Source organism: Schistocerca serialis, chromosome 8, assembly GCF_023864345.2.
Source record: "Schistocerca serialis cubense isolate TAMUIC-IGC-003099 chromosome 8, iqSchSeri2.2, whole genome shotgun sequence".
Taxonomy (NCBI): domain Eukaryota; kingdom Metazoa; phylum Arthropoda; class Insecta; order Orthoptera; family Acrididae; genus Schistocerca; species Schistocerca serialis.
The window spans coordinates 607,457,029-607,470,754 of record NC_064645.1 but is presented as its reverse complement, the minus strand read 5'-3'; the positions used below and the strand labels follow the sequence as shown (position 1 = coordinate 607,470,754).

General features: G+C 35.4%; 1 protein-coding gene across 1 annotated transcript in view; it reads right to left on the bottom strand.

The window, feature by feature from the left end:
* LOC126416768 (gastrula zinc finger protein XlCGF57.1-like) overlaps positions 1–13,726 on the bottom strand; it is a 252,168-nt gene that overhangs the window by 37,038 nt on the left and 201,404 nt on the right. The gene's annotated exons all lie outside the window — the stretch shown is intronic.

Sequence of the window (13,726 nt, the reverse complement as noted above, 5' to 3'; positions counted from 1 at the left end):
ACACATCATACAAACATGAAAGCCAACATCAAATATGGTTATTCAGCTTTTGGTTGCAATATGCAAGACATCATTGGTGGAGAAATCATCTTAAAACACTTAGAGTTGAGTTTCAAGACATTGCTTGATTAGCAAACTGAATGTACAATGTTACTGTACATTACAAAATTGTTAAGGCTTTCGTGGCCACTTGTTGACAAACTGCCTATTGGCTTCTGTCGCGGGTTCTTCGGCCGACGTTCATCTAATGATTTTTCTGACGTTTCGCCAGCACGAGTGGCATGGAGGCTGTTCAAGTGTCTCAGGAATTCACCGAGCTGTTTTTCACCATGGCTCCACACCACGAAAGTATCATCGACGGTCCTGTACCACACCTTAGGTTTGCACTGGACTCGGCGACTTGCAAACCTAAGGTGTGGTAAAGGTACGTCGATGATACTTTCGTGGTGTGGAGCCATGGTGAAGAACAGCTCGGTGAATTCCTGAGACACTTGAACAGCCTCCATGCCAACATAACATTTATGATGGAAGTAGAAAAGGACAAGAAACTGCCATTTCTAGATGTGCTGGTCACAAGGGACGGCGAAAACCTGGGACACAGTGTGTATCGGAAACCAACACACACGGACCGATACCTGCACAATCTGTCAAACCACCACCCGAGCCAGAAAAGAGGCACGATTAGTACGCTCGTAATGAGAGCAGGACGAATATGTGAGCCTCAACACCTCAAACGAGAAATGCAACACCTGGAAACTGTTCTGCGGAGCAATGGGTACTCCACAAATTACATTAGAAGTGTAACAGAGCCAAACACTCGGCGAAGTAAGGAACCAGAAAAAGAAATGTCGGGTACGGCCTTTCTGCCATACATTCCCAGAGTGACGGACAGAATCGGCCGTATATTGCGCAAACACGGCATAAAGACGATTTTCAAACCGACAAGGAAGATCAAAGAGTGTCTTAGATCGGCGAAGGAGAAAAGAGACCCACTTGCAATGTCGGGAATATACCGTATACCATGCACATGCGGAAAAGTTTATGTCGGAATGACTGGACGATCAATTAACACCAGTATCAAAGAGCATAAGCGACATTGCAGGTTGGGGCAGGTGGAGAAATCGGCCGTGGCAGAGCATGCACTGAATGAGACCGACCACGTAATAAAATTCGCCGACACGGAAGTTCTGGCTGTAGAGAAGCACTATCACACGCGCTTGTTCAGAGAAGCTGTAGAAATCCAAAAACACGCAAACAGTTTCAACAAAAAAGAGGAAAGCATTAAGGTAAATGGATCCTGGCTGCCTGTACTGCAGCGAACGACCGTCGAGGGTAGCAAGAGGAGAACCGCACCAGAAATGACCGCAGAGAAGCCCTCGGACGTTGGCGCGCAAGGTACATACAGTCTGCGGCCGCGAGCTCGCCTCCAGTTCACCACCGGCAATGGAGAGTGAAGCTTTGACAATGCCTGGCGAAACGTCAGAAAAATCATTAGATGAACGTCGCCCGAAGAACCCAAGACAGACATTTATTCTGGTCAGTTTATGAATTTGCTGCATGACCACTAAAGTATGGGAAAAGGCACAATGTTAATATATCATTTCTGGCATCCTTTACCTGTCTTCCAGCAAAATAATGGGAACAAAACAGATATTGAGATATTTGTCTACTACATGAAAATATTGACAAAATCAAAGTTGAACATGACATAATATTTCTATTTAAGAATTTGCACGAAAAAAATCTGCAAGGACAATCTAATGTGTAAAATGAGAACTTTCGTGTTTCCATTTCAGAGAACACACAAGATAACGAGAATAAAGTAGTAAGCACAAAAGTCAACAGCAGCAGCAATCAGCACACAGATACAGTACACACTTAAATCTTTTGACAGCAGCAGTACGCAATGACAACTTAATCACTCTACCAGGAATCAATAAAAATGCCTAGGATGAATAATCTTCAGTTTTCGTATGAAGTGATACCTGTCAAGTACCAGAGACAGTCAAAGGTCATGACAAAATAAAATCAACAGAATGTCTCAAGTAAATGCATGTGCTTGTCACCGAAAAATTACTGTATCTGGGAAACATATATGATATTGATGGTTCAGAGCAATACTATTATAACTAGCCTTTCTTAAACATTATTGCATGATGAATTGAAAGTTCTAGTATTTCCCAGAAATCAACCTGGAAACTTAAACTTGCGAATGCTGCTTAAAATATCTTGTTGTTCCATTGTTATTAAGTACTTTGTACCAAAAAACTTTCGAGAAGTTACCGTTCTAACATATCTTTCTAAAGAATTCAAAAGGTTGGTATGAATGTAACAGAACAATTATGCTTCAATAATTTCACTTGCCTGTGCTTTTATTTACAGTTGTTTTGGCTGTTTTATCAGGGTTGTCTGCTGATTGCCCATGGACAACATTATCTACCCCATCTGAATTCTCAGTTACGAGAGCCCGCACTAATTGGCAGTCATGTGGAATAATAATAATAATAATAAGACGAAGAAGAAGAATTCCTCATGGCAGTGTAACTCCATTGATTTACTATAATAAGATTGCAATATTACTAAATGTATAGAGTAGTCCAATAAATTAAGCTTACGCACACATTTTCCTTTGTACCTGAAACCAATGGTTCACTATCATCACTTGCAGAATTATGCGATGGTTGATATTCTGATGAATCATTGACACTGGAATTTCTTCTACAGAAGAATCACCACTTTTCCCATCGTCAATAGCTAAACAATAATAATCATAATCATAATATTTTAGACCAATCTGTGCCAATAGTGCTTAATGTGCAACTGTATTATTACCTTCTTGGTTATTTTTTGTTTCCTACACTTTTTGGCAAGCATGTGGAATTTCTATATAATAATAATTTCTCATGACAGAATAACTCCACTGATTTATTATGACGTTTTTGCAGTACTGCTGAATGTATTAGTGCAGCCCAATAAATTAAGCTTAAACTCATTTTCCTTTGTACCTGAAACCAGTGATTCACTATCATCACTCTCAGAATAATGTGATGATTGATAATCTGATGAATCGTCTGACACTGGAATTTCCTCTACAGAAGAATCACCACTTTTTCCATCATCAATATAATAATAATAATAATAATAATAATAATAATAATAATATTTTAGACCAATCTGTGCAATAGTGTTTAGCCTAGAACCACATTACTATATTACCTTTTTGACTGTTGTTTGTTTGCTGTTTGGATGAAAGACTGCTCCTACGGGGCACACCTTCATGTTTTGCGTTTTCTGATGAAGAGTCTGGTTGCGGAAAATTGTTCTTTCTTACTTTTTCTAAAGCCATTTGTAACATTAATCTGGAATGTCTCATTTTATGCTTGCAACCAAAAGACAGAATGTAAGCTAGGTCAGGCTAAACAATCAATTAGGATAACTTTGTACCACTTTTTACCATTTTTGAAAATACTGGACATAAAATAAATTACACTTCACAACAGACTTTCTGACATTTTACATCTATAGTTACTGAGCGCTTTGAAAACTGAAAATGTGTGCTAACTACACCATATTAAAGTAAAATTTCAGTTTTAATGCTGGTACAAAGTTACACCATCGTTCAGGATAACTTTAGACCAGTCTCAAAAAACAAAGAAGTTTTCCTATTTCTAATGCTCTGAGTAAAGTTAGATTGTGCTAGAAGGAAACCAGGTGGTAATAAGAAGTAAAAACAAACAGTGTTAATTCAATACTACAGGTTTACTTTGAAATATCAAGATACTTGTATCGACCTGGTGTTGTTCAAATTAAATCACTGTCACCAGAAACGATGTTCATAGCCAACACAATTAAAGGATAATCATAAGCCTAAGAGCTTGTAGGACATTGGAAATACAACTGAAATATTAACTAGAAATCATGGTAGTAGTAAAACTGTTACTTTTAGTAAAAAATAATGCAAATAGATGAAGCAGCAGCCATCTGAAACAAATTTGATAAGTAGTACAAAGATACCATGACTGGTAAAAGTTACCTTGATTGACTGTATACAACACAACACATTGTACTGTAACCTGATTCATTGATTGTTACTACAATACCTTTAAATGATCATTCAAATACAATAATCATGCTTATGGCACTAATGACTGGTTGATACTACACAATAAACACAGCACAAAATGGATAAATATCTACAAAAACAATCTGCTGCTTCAATTCAGTGAAACAAAATCATAAAAGGCAGTTATGTTAAAAGACAACCAAGCTGCTGAAGATAAGAATGCAAAATGATTGTAAAGGCAGTTGCGATGATATTACACTGAGAATATATGAAGTTTGTACCTAATATGTTTGGACACCTTCTATGTATGATGGATCAGTAAGCGGGGCAGTTACGATTTTATTTCACAAACAAAACATTAGCTTGGACAACACAGTGGCACTGTAACTTCATTTTCTCCTAAAGTGTAGTTATGATAGTACTGCTCTGAATCATCAGTATATCAGGTATAAAATATATCCATTACCAAAAAATATCAGTTTCTAATCCACACTCTACAACATTGCCATCAAAATAGAACATACATATTAATTCATTAAAGGACATTTTGAAATTATTCCTCTCAACTGTTTTTAAAAAGTTTACAGTTTATTATATATTGCATGATTGGCCAGTTTCGGTCTTACATACCATTTTCAAATGCAATAGGTGTCAATGTCTTGTACAAATACCCTGTTACTAAACAGTGGATATAGCCAAAAACAAAGTGAGCACATAACATGCAAGGATCAAAACTAAAACCAGAAAGGTTCCTGCCTGAAGTAATAGTCATATTCTTTACAAATTTTGCATTACAGGACACTATAAGTACTAGCTTTTGTTGTTGGACACCTTTTTGAAACAATTATTATGATATGTCCTTACATCACAATAATGTTAGAAGTAGCCATTAAAAAAAGTGTAAAGATGGGGGGAAAAATAACTTTTTGTCAAAATATTTAAACAAAACACCAAATTTACAATTTAATTGATAAATATACTGTTATAAGGGAACAGGTCAATGAATTAATCAAAATTTAAATAATAATTGAGCTGCTACTGACTACAAAAGTTTTAAAAGAAAAAAATGAATAGAAGCAACGACTCATCTGTAGATAATGGATAACTGATGCATTTCCATTTTAGAGCCACCCTGTGACGAAGCAAGCTGGGATAATTTTAAGTCCCCTCTTGTTTTGCCATCTGGCTCCTTAAATTAGTTTTTTTTTCCACTTTTAACTAATTACCATTAGCATATGCGAGTACAATCTGCATTTTCATACAAGAGAAAGGCTGGCTCTCAGTTTTAAAGAAAATAACACCAGATCTAATTTTGTGCTTAGCTTTATGTATGTAATTTATTTTGACTATTCCTAGTTAGTATCTTTCATTATAGGACGAAATCAGTAATTGTTTCATAAATTAAATTCTATTGTTTACTTGTAAACAAATATAAATTCTGTATTAATTATAAACATTTGGAAGACGAAATACTAGTAATCTTAAAGTATCTTTTTAGCTCTATACGAAAACATGTTAGCAAAGCTAGCCCTTAATTAATTCCCAGGTAATTAACAGTTTTGTCAAAAGTATTGTTTACATATCAATATCAAAGCTAGCCCTTAATTAATTCCCAGGTAATTAACAGTTTTGTCAAAAGTATTGTTTACGTAACGATATCAGTTTATTTCATCATTTAAACAAATAATTCGACCTAACTCTTGTAGTAGAAGAAATTGTTAAATGGTGGAAATTTTTTATGTACTCGGTTAATTTAATGAGTTAAGTTTTAATTGTAATTTCTGTAAATTAAACATCGAACAATGTGTAGTTTGAGTGCCTACTATTGCGATGATATATATGGGCCCGATTTTTGGTCACGAGACAGTCAGTCCACGGCCGAGTTTCAGACAAGAAAACTGTGTTGGTTAGAACAACAACAATGCTTCAATTTAACTGTGGAATAAGTGTTAAACAATTAGGCCATGTGTAAAAACAATGACAGTGTCTGCTCTATATGTATTTAATTATTCTTCAAGAACTGTGAACTTTGTGGTTAGGTTTTACTGCTCGTAGATGTTCAGAAGGAAACTACTGTAGCAGTATGTGGAGGTTTGCCTGCAAACAATCCATGAGGCTTATCGAAAGTTACACAATACTGCACTAGCCATATCACTGTGTATTATTGGGGGGTTGTGAACAGCAAAAGTAAAACAATGTGGAATGTAACTGTGCATCTGTCAGCTACATTACTGACAGTAGTCAGTGTCCAAATTACAAACCCCATTTTTCAGCCAGTGTAGCAACGCAGTATGTCAACACCAAGGACAACAAACGAAGAAATAAAGCTGGTGGAAGCGCTAAATGTGGTGCCCTGCCAGGTGAGGATTATTGTAAGTAGCCACAATAAAACAAGGTTTCGCAAACTTTGAAAACTGAAACCAACAGTGGTTTACAGTGAAGAGGTGACACAGCCAATCAACACTGGAGTTACATAACAAAGAAGTATGACAGCAGCCAATCAGCGAGCTGGTTCTATGGAAGCAGCCACTGAGTACAGGAGCAGCCAATCAGCACGCAGGTTGACACACCTGACTGGAGGTAAACAAGACACCCTGCCGAGAGAATTATAACTTGCCACAGCCGTGCAGACAGAGGACCGAGACGACAACCACAACAACAACCACAGCAGAGCAGCAGCCGATGAGTGATTAAAAAACAAGGTAATTAATTGCAAAAGCTGTTTTATATTAAGTGATAAATAATGAGCAGCCTTAACGAACAAGACAGTGTGACTGAGGACAAAGCTGTAGAGGTTAAGTTGTTAAATGAATAGAAGGACCTAAGTGACTGGTTCTGTAGCTGACTATAAATCAGACATGAATGTAACTTTGAAGGATGGGGACGAAAGTCCTATTGCAAAGAGTAAAATGGACAAAAACAGTACTGAAGTGGGTGAGATCATTAAGGTTAAGAAGGAGGAATCTAGTGGTGACAGTCAGCAAGGGCAAAAGTTTATGACATATGGAGATGTGGAAGCAATGTTAAGGTATATTATGAATAATATAAATATGAAAGAAGACAGTAATAATTTGAGAGAAGACTTAGCAGGGTGGAAAATAGTATAAAGAAAGAAGTACATAATACTAATGAGAAATTAACATTGAATAGTAAAGGTGTAGGAGAGAGAAACTTTGTGACGACGATAGTAGGAACGTGGAGGTTTTCGAGAGCCATGTGCTGAAAATAAGAGTTAAACTTGACAACGGGATTGATCACATTAGAAATGATTCAGAAACTGAGGTAGAAAACAAGTGTGCTGTAGTGGTAGAGGAAAAACTGGAATAAGTAAATAAAATTGTAGATTCAAAATTGACTGAAATAGAGAAAACAGAGGAAGAAGTACTAAATATAAATCATAATGTAAGTGAAAGTGTGTCTGATTCTGACTGTAAGTGTAATGATGATAGCCATGACGAATCCAGTAGTGATGAGAATGGGGTATTTGAATCTGTAATTGATAATGAGGGCAATGTGTGTAGTAAAGAAAGAATTAAGGAGGATTTGTTGTATGACGATCACATGATAAGTAAAAAGGAAATGTATCGACAGAAGGTGTACAATATATACATGTTAAGTGTTTACTGGGCAGTGGTAGTGACTTGAATGGTATTTAACAGGCATTTTCTGAATCTATTAAGAACACAGGGGGCATGGTAGCGATGCAAGTTTCTAGAATAAAAATTGTTGGTGCTACTGGTAAGCTATTACAGAGTGTGAAACAAGAGATACTATTAATTGTGGAATTGGCAGGACAGTTGTTGAAATGCAATTTCTTGATGATTCAAAATCTCAGCATTTATGTAATGTTTGGAACTAATTTCCTTTGCAATTAGCTGGTAGGGGGTTCAACATTCCGTGTTGGATTCATTATGTGGTGACAATGCTTATCCCAGCTGTCTGTCTCATTTTTCATGTTTTATGAGGCAGTCAAACTCTTCTCCTATCCTATCTGTAGTTTATAAGTGTATCACAAACATTTTATCTTCTACTTTCAAGTGATTTTGTGCAGTAGCATACTTCAGTATAGAAATATGTTAGAAAAATTTTCTTCAGTGTTACCTAAATATCTATTTATGTCATATTAGTTATAAATAATGATTCACAAGAGGATGGAAGAAAAGAAAGTGATACCACGGTTAAAGATTTTCTGTCAAACAAAAAGGTAAGTTAAACTGAAAATGAAAGGTGTCAGTATGTGTGGAGGATAATTAATATCTGAAGTAATGAGCTCACTGGTGCAGCAGCAGAGACAGTGTGCAGTATAAACCATCTTAAATATGAGGTCTTAATATTCATTTTGGTATAAAAGAAGTTTTTGTGTTCAATGCAATCAGTGTATGTGAGATAACTATTTATCTGTGTCAAGGTACAGCCTTTTCTAACATAAGGAATTCCAACTTTAAACATAGTTGCTTGGAGTAATGCGTGTGGAAAGAGTAAACAAGGTTTGTACGTATATCGCCCTTCAGGCTAGACTACAGTGAAACAACAGTTTGTCTGATCTGTAATGAGAGTTAAGTTTGCCTTAGCATTAAGAATCTGTTACTGTGGGCTGTTTTTCAGTCTAAAAAAATTTTGCATTAGATAAGCAGAGCAGGTGTTTATTTGTTGGACAATGCAACAATAAAGAAATAATAAAATAATAAATAATGTTAGGGTATTAATGGTTAGAGAGCCTGTCTCTACTGTAGGGATATTTTTGAGAATGCACTCCACTAGCTAACAAGGTAAGCTAGAAATAATAATAGAAATTATAGTAATATCATGAGAACTATGTAATGTATGTATGTATATTTATGAAGTTATGACTATCATTTGTCATTGGTGTTAAACAATTTTTTCTTAGACTTATGTTAGAAGCATACGTGTACTAATGTAGTGAGTGTATTTTGTCTCATTTTTTCATGAGGGGAACCGCCTCCAAGGCAACTGACATCAGTGCATTTCCTTGTTAACTGCCACTTCGACCTGTTGAAGGCATGGACAGCTTGGTGAGAAAGTGTATAAAGGCTCATTAAAAATGTGAAAGTGATTGTGAAAAGTACTAAACATTGACAAGTGAAATTTTCTGTCTATTGCAACCCATGAAGATTTATTTTGTTTAGCAAGACAGGACTTGTACAAAGTGATATGTATTTTAAAATGTAATCTTTGCTTAACAAAAAAAGGACATCACTTATGATGAAGATGCATAATTTTTGTTAAAAGTATAACTTGTGGGTATTTTGTGATATTGTACAACAATACACTATATGTAATTATTTTGTATGGTGATTTTCGTAAGGCCAGTTCTATTTGCAATATCTATCTGGTCAATCCAATGAGGGGGTGATGTGATGAAGCAAGCTGGGACCATTTTAATTCTCCTATTTTTTTGCCATATGCCTCCTTAAATTAGTTTTTTCAATTTCAACTAATTACCATTAACATATGCGAGTATAATATGTATTTTCATAAAAGAGAAAAGTTGGCTCTGTTTTAAAGAATATAACCCCAGATCTAATTTTGTGCTTAGTTTTATATATGTAATTGATTTTCTAATATATTTTGACTATTCCTAGTTAGTATCTTTCATTATAGGGTGAAATCAGTAATTGTTTCATAAATTAAATTCTGTTGTTGACGTATTAACAAATACTAATTCTGTACTAATTATAAACAGTTGGAAGACAAAATACTAGTAATCTTAAAAGTATCTATTTGACTCTATTCAAAATCATGTTAGCAAAACCAGCCCTTAATTAATTCCAAAGTAATTAACAGTTTTGTCAAAAGTATTGTTTGCATAATTATATATGTTAATTTCAAACAAAAATTAACGAAGTACTCTCCTCCATCACTCCAGTTCAAAAATGACCATGGGGAAATTGCTCATACCAACACCGAAAACTGTGAAATTCTTGCAAAATACTTTTCTAAATTACTGAATTGTGAAAAGCCTGTAGGAAAATTTGAGTTCCATCCTACACAACGAAACCCAGACTCAAAGCCACCAAGTTTACAAGAGATTAAAGAGATAATTCAGTCACTGAAAAATAACAAAGCATCAGGAGAAGACCAAATCATCGCAGAATTATAGAAAAATGCAGGAGAAAATCTTATTGCAAAACTCAAAGAAATTATATATGAAGTCTGGAAAACTGAAAAAATCCCCACAGATTGGAAGACTGCAATCATACATCCTCTGTACAAAAAAGGAAGTAAAACAGACCGCAACAACTATCGTGGAATCTCTTTATTGTCAATAACATACAAAATTCTGTCTAAAGCCCTACTAAACCGCGCAGAACCTCAGCTGGATTCAAAACTAGGCGAATACCAAGGTGAGTTCAGAAAAGGTCGATTTTGCGTAGAACAAATCCTTAACTTGAAAAACTCAATGAAATATTTACATAGTACTTCAAACAAAAGTTATGTCATCACGTTTGTCGACTTTAAAAAAGCATATGACAGTATAGACCGAGAATCCCTTTTTGAAGTATTAGCAGAATTTGGACTAGATCAAAAGACAACAAACATCATAAAAGAAACACTCACGGAGACCAAATCCAAAGTAAAATTTATGGGAGAATTGAGCACAGAATTTGAAATAGACACAGGAGTACGACAAGGGGATGTACTGTCCCCAGTGCTCTTCAATTGTGCTCTTGAAAAAGTTGTTAGAGAATGGAAAAAAGCAGGTGCACCAGCACACAGACTGGGACCAAGACATAAGGGCATAGAATTACACTGTTTAGCATTTGCTGATGACATGGCACTGATTGCACAAGACATTACTGATGCACAGAAACAGCTAGAATTATTACAAGAACAGGCAGCTAAAATAGGATTACAAATTTCATTTGAAAAAACAAAATTTATGACTGACGTCAAAGATGCACCTTCTGATCTCAAAATTGGTAATCACTACATCTCTCGAGTAAAAGAATTTAAATATTTAGGTGAATGGATTGCAGAAAATTGTAATGAAAAGAAATCTGTCAGATCAAGAGTCCAGAAAATGGAGACGGCGTTTCAGTTAACAAAAAACATTTACAACAAAAAGAGTCTCTCGTGGAACTGCAAAATACGACACTACACAACAGTAATTAGACCCGAAGCTCTCTACACATCTGAGACACTAAACCTTCAACACAGAACACTAAGAGAGGAATTAGAAGTGAAAGAACGTAAGATAATGAGGAAAATCCTAGGACCAAGAACTAAAGATGGGGTACATTATCCAAAACCCAATGCAGAAATATATAAAAATATCTCCAAAATAACAGACACAATGCGCGTGAGAAGAATCCAATTCATGGGGCACTTAGAAAGAATGGACTAAAACAGATTAATGCACAAAATCCATACATTTTTAAAGAACAAAACTACAAGACCGAACTGGTACAAACAGACGGAAAAAGACCTGAGAGAATTAGGGTCTCCAAATCTACATGATAGAAATGAAATCAGAAAAATCACAAATACCCGGGGTTTTGAGGAAGAAGAGAGAAAAACTAATTGACATACATGGTTTACCAACGAAAGCGAGCCCATTCGTTGTTTATGAAGGAATACTGGGCGAAAAGGAAGGCCAACAAATGTTGATTACGCATGGTCCTAAGTGATCCATCCACGAAGAAGAAGAAGAATATGTTAATTTCATGATTTAAACAAATAATTCGGTCTAAACCTTGTAGTAGAAGAAACTGTTAAAAGAACGAATTTTTTTTATGTATTCAGTTAATTTAATGAGTTAAGGTTTAATTGAAATTTCTGTAAATTTAACTTTGAACAAAGTGTAGTTTCAGCACCTATTATTGTGATGATATATAAGGGCTCGATTTTTGGTCACGAGACAGTCAGTCCACGGTTGAGTTTCAGGCGAGAAACCTGTGTTGGTTAGAACAAAAACAATGCTTCAATTTAACTGTGGAATAAGTGTTAAGCAATTAGACCGTGTGTAAAAACAATGACAGTGTCTGCTCCATATGTACCTAATCATTCTTCAAGAACTGTGAACTTTGTGGTTAGGTTTTACTGCTCAAAGGTGTTCAGCAGGAAACTATTGTAGCAGTATCTGGAGGTTTGTCTGCAAACTATTAATGAGGCTTATTGAAAGTTACACAATAGCGCACTGGCCATATCACTGTGTTTTATTGGGGGGTTGTGAATACCAAAAGTAAAACACTGTGGAATGTAACTGTGCATCTGTCGGCTACATTATTTACCGTAGTCAGAGTCCAAATTACAAACCCCATTTTTCAGCAAATGTAGCAACGTAGTACGTCAACACCAAGGACAACAAACAAAGGAATAAAGCAGGTGGAACTGCTACAAATCCCTCCCCCATTCATAATCTTTTGTTCCTTTCCAGTCTGATTTTCTGAGTTTTGAATAAGTCTCTCTCTGAGACACCCATCATTCATCTGCAGGTGAGTTCGTTCCCTTGTCTCTTTTTTGTTTTTTTTGACATTGAGAAACTTTATTAATTTAATAGAAACTGACTGAAGAAATAGAATGGTAGAAATCTGTACAGATGATTAAAAGGAGAAACATTAGTTTCTTAGGGTAGCTATACTGTTTTCTGTGTTAGGTTGTTTGAAGACAAACAAAATAAGATTTATTTCCAAATTTAATCAAATAGAACTCTCTAAAATCTGCTGGAATTTTTTTAGAAAAGGCTCCAAGAAATCATTCATCATCATATACACATACATTTATATATGGAGCTTGGAAGGAACTGGAGCAAATGGAAGGTTACAAATAGGTGGTGTAATTAGTATGTGCAGGCATTCAAAAGTGTTGCTTGAACATAGTCCTTTTTCAGAATTCTTGGTCCTGGTGTTGTTTGCAGTTTTGTGTGAAATCAATATTACAAATAATAAAAGACTTAACTTTATTAATTAGAAAAGGATAGATTGCTCATCATTGTCAAGAGTAGCAATCTATCCTTTTCCTAATATTGTTGGTATTCCAACCTGGAGATCCAATGCTTTAACTTTAGTATTTGCATGCTTTACTTACACAAATAAAAAAAGTAATAATTAAGCTTATTCAATACAGACATTTACAAACCTCTAACTGTTTATTCAATATAAATACAGAAATCTTGTTTATTGCATAAATCAGTTTTTTAACCTTTTCAGGGTTGTCTTCAGATGGTGCCCTGGAGTTTACATGACAGTTTCTTTGTGTAATGCTAGTTGCTGGTTCTGTGACAAGAAGATGGAACATGTTTAATGTATCACCATGAGTATTATCTTTATGGTGATTTGGATCCAAAAACTTACCGCAACAATATGAGTGGCTTTGTTTTTAGTATCCACCTATCAGCTACCATTGTGGTTGACGGTTGGTAACACACTCACTCACTTTTCACAGGATGTGTATATAAATACTGATAGTTACAAAACTTAGCTAGTATCCAGCATGTGACAATAAAGGCATGAAACTTGACCTTCTTGAAGAAATTGAAATCTTTACAGCATGTGACTACCTATTCACTGACTAGGCTGAAATGAGAAACAACCCCTTCTATCTGACAGTAAACACTGCATCTTTTGAACATAATTCTGCTTGTCCAAAACAAAGGTACCGCTGCCCTTGTTTGTAAGTGAAATAACTGTCTATTCAGCCTAT